Source organism: Mus pahari, chromosome 1 (genome assembly GCF_900095145.1).
Source record: "Mus pahari chromosome 1, PAHARI_EIJ_v1.1, whole genome shotgun sequence".
NCBI classification, from domain to species: domain Eukaryota; kingdom Metazoa; phylum Chordata; class Mammalia; order Rodentia; family Muridae; genus Mus; species Mus pahari.
The window spans coordinates 8,172,242-8,176,144 of NC_034590.1; the positions used below are offsets into that span (position 1 = coordinate 8,172,242).

The following is a 3,903-nucleotide window of genomic DNA, read 5'->3' on the forward strand; positions in this document are numbered from 1 at the left end:
AGCCACGTGACGCGCCCGCCGAGCCGCAGTGGCGCTGACAGGGCGGGCGGAGGCGGCTGGGGCGGGCCGGGGGGCGCACGCCCCGCCTCGGGGTGCTGGACAGCTCCACGCACGCGGCTCCGGCCGGATCCCGCTAGCTCTGAACCTTGGCTCAGCGATTAGCGTTAGCATTGCGCCTATGCTCCCTGGCAGCGCTCGCCTTCGCCCTTTCATCCCAAGATCTGGTCTCTTTCCCGAAGCCAGGCGACTGTGCTGGGGAAGAGAGGGAGACTGAGGTGGGGTGGCATGGAAAGGGCAGCTGGGGGGCCAAGACAATGAATGGAGGCCCAGGGCTGGGGCCTGACAATGCGTTCCTGGCTGATTTGCTTTGAGAATTCCCTACTCCCGCTGGCCCTCTGTCCTCCTCATTTACCTCATCCTGTCTCTAAAGTGGCTCCCTTGTAAAAAGTGAGGCCTGTGTGGGGACATTGATGTGAACCCTGAGAGGACTTTGGACACCCAGCTGTGCCCCTGGTGACCGGCTCAGTAACCCCCTCATCTTCCAGGGAACCGCGATGATGGATGCTTTTTAAGCGTGTGGTTGTAATCTGGAGACAACCTGTCAACCAAGGGTTTGACTCCAGGAGAGGCAAAAACCAGAATGAACTTGGAAGAGGAATTGAGGAGTTGGGGTCAATTGAGGTCAGCTGTTCTTTAAAGCTGATGCTAAATCAGAGGTCCCCAAAGACCCCTGAGCAAGGAGGCTCGGCAAGCTGGGGTGCGCCTCACCTTTCACACACCCACGCTCCTGAGCTGTGTGCGTGCCCTCACAGGCACTGCCCCGCATTAAGATTATGAAGGTTGCGGGGAACAACGGTCCATTAGTGAAAGCCGTGAACACAGGAATTCGTAAGTTCATTTTCACTCTACAGGAACCAAAAGTGTTTCTTTGGGGGAACTCTTTCTTGTTCTCCTTCTAAGCCTTTTGTGATTATGCCAAAGCAGATTTTTCCCAGGGAGTATTAAAGGGTTTTAAAAATGGGGTAATGAGGGGGCGGCTGTTGGACAGGTGGCTCAGTGGTTAAGAGCTCTTGCTGATCTTCCAGGGGACCTGAGTTCGGTTCCAGCACCCACGTTGGTTTACACCTCCAATTCCAGGGTGTCTGACAGCCCTTTCAGGCCTCCTTGGGCACCAGGCACGTGTATAGCTCACATAGACACATGCAAGCCAAATACTTGGTGGCATATGCTAGCATCACACAAACATTGCAATTGCGAATAGCCCATGATCCAGGAAGAGGAACTTTTGAGTTTGTGACCAGACCTGTACCACCATGACCCCAGGAAGAAGGAAAGAAAGAAAGAAAACAGAATGGCATGGATTCTGTGTGTGTGTGTGTGTGTGTGTGTGTGTGTGTGTGTATGGGCCAGCTACATATATATATACACACACATATGCATATGTGTGTATATATGTATACATCTATATACATATATACACACACATGTATACACATATATACATATACATACATACTGTGTAAGCCAGGAATTCCATTTCTGGGTACATATTTGGAGTTTAAAGCAGGGGTTCCTATACATTCACCATTATTGGTAAAACACTGAAGCAGTTCAAGCATTCTTTGGCAGATGAATGAGCAGCTGTGATATGGCACACGGGTCTGGGCAATGGGATACACTCAGTCTAGAAAGATGGACATTCAGATGTATGATGACACATGGATGAATCCTGAGAGCATTACCCAGGTAAAACAAGCCAATCACAGAAGACAGGTGTCACATGATTCCATTCAAATGAGGTGCCTAGAGTAGTCAGCATCACACAGACTAACCTGCCTGCCCCTAGCAGGTGTGGCTGCTGTGTTCCATGTGCATCAGTAGCAGTCAGAGAGGAGAGAGGCTGTGTCTACACTCAGTGTTCTGACCTGTGGACATCTGAATGATCTGTAGCCTAATGCTCCCTGAAAAAAAAAAAAAAAAAAGTGTGGAGCGCCGCCTCACATAGCCGTTACAAGATGGCGCTGACATCCGTTGCCGGGAGTGATACTATGTTGCGCATGCGTAAGCCAGGCCACACCCTAAGNGTGATACTATGTTGCGCATGCGTAAGCCAGGCCACACCCTAAGGGCCGGAGTGCTCGCCTCTGACATCACATCGCATGATTCGACCTGTGCCAATCCATGAGCNCCACGTCCGAGGCGGAGTAGAGCTCCTATATAAGGGAGGCGGTTTTGTTGCTCAGGGTCTCCGTTTTTTTGGAAGCTTGTGCTCTCCTTCTCAAGAGTATTAAAGCTTTGCTACAGAAGGATCCTGTTTGTGTGCCGCGTAGTTCTTGCTGGTGAGACGGTTGGCGCGGGACAAAAAAGCAAGTCTGAGATGATACCAGTCTAGCACCAGGCAGGCCCAGAAGGGCTCCGGGGACTGGGAGCAAGCTTGAGACTAGAAGAACCACACTTAGGACAACAAGCCCCAGGCAGGAGTGAGCCCCAGACAGACGACTCACAAGGGACAACTTGGGCAGGCCAGGCGAGGAGCCTGAGATGCCCACCAGTCCGGTACAGCACAGGCCCGGGAAGTGAGAGGAAGGAAGCAGACCATGCCTGAGATGACCCCTGCCTTGCACCGCAATGCATGAGCAAGACATAGCTCTCATGAGACTATTCCTAAGATGACCCCAGACACTCAGAGGCCCCGAGTGCTGCTGAGAGGAGCAAGGGATGCAGAAATGGAAGCAAAGAGAAACAGGGGGATGTGGGCGCAATAGAGAGAGGTAGAACTGGGGACTTGAGAGGAGTGAGGATCAGCTTGGTGTATCAATGGACCCTATGGTGGGGTCCTAGCCTGTACTGCCACCGGGGCCACAGCTCTGCAGCAGCAGGAGTCTGTTACCACCAAAGGCCAGGTAGACACCCCTGGTCTGGGCTGCTGCATGGGACATGTTGGTGTCTGGAGGCTGTGCATAACTGGCTCACTCCTCACCTGGGCATCATGGGAGAGTTGTCCCTTGGCGCGTGAGAGAGGAGAACTTCCTAGCCACCTGCATTACTCAGGAGAGTGGTCGCTGCACATTTTGGGAGTTGCTGGTGAGCTGGCCCCTAAGGATACAATTGTGGGAGAGCCGGTCCTGCCCCTTACCAACTGTAGCATTGGGTGAGCAGTCCCTGCACCTTACCTGGACAGCATGGTAGAGATGGCCCTGAATGTGGGGAGTTGGAGTAAGCAGACCCAAGGGTGTGAACATGAGAGGAGAACCACCCCTGCTTCTTGTCTGCTGTGCAGTGGTATGAACAAGGCAAAGGAGCTCTCCTCTCCTCCCTCATCCCTTGCCACCTATGGCAGGCAGAAGAGCTGACCCTCAGGGTCATGAGAATGGGAGAACAGGCCCTGTACCTTGCCAGGGCAACAGTGTAAAGCTGGCCCTCCTTGTTGGAGTTGATGGTGAGCAGGCCCTGAGGGTGTGAGAGCAGGAGAGCCAGCAGGCTGACCAGCTTAGATTCCTCTCAGGCCCAGATCCAGGGTTTTGAATTGGCCCATGCCAGCACCTACCCCATAGAGGAGCTGCTGGAGTGCATGAAGGGACGGGTCCCACAGATCCAGAGCTACAGGATCTCCATGACACAAGGCGACAACAGGGTATCCAAGAGGTGTCTCAATGAGGGTCCAGTATTGATAGGGTTGCAGAAGCCAGAGGCCTCGAACCAGACCAATGAATCTTTACAATGAACATTTGCAAGCAAAGACGTATAAACAAAAGGGTATACTACAGGACACCCTGTGACACCCGACAGCTTCCAAAAGGAAATTTTTTTTTCTCTGTTGGGGGTGGCAGGGTTTGCAAGGGTGGAAGGCCAGTATGGGGGGGGGGGAGATGAGTGGGATTAGGTGCACAATGTGAAATTCAC

General features: G+C 52.9%; 1 pseudogene; it reads left to right on the forward strand.

The window, feature by feature from the left end:
- The first annotated feature begins 1,835 nt into the window (after positions 1–1,835).
- Positions 1,836–1,959, forward strand: LOC115062941 (annotated as a pseudogene).
- The last annotated feature ends 1,944 nt before the right edge of the window (positions 1,960–3,903 follow it).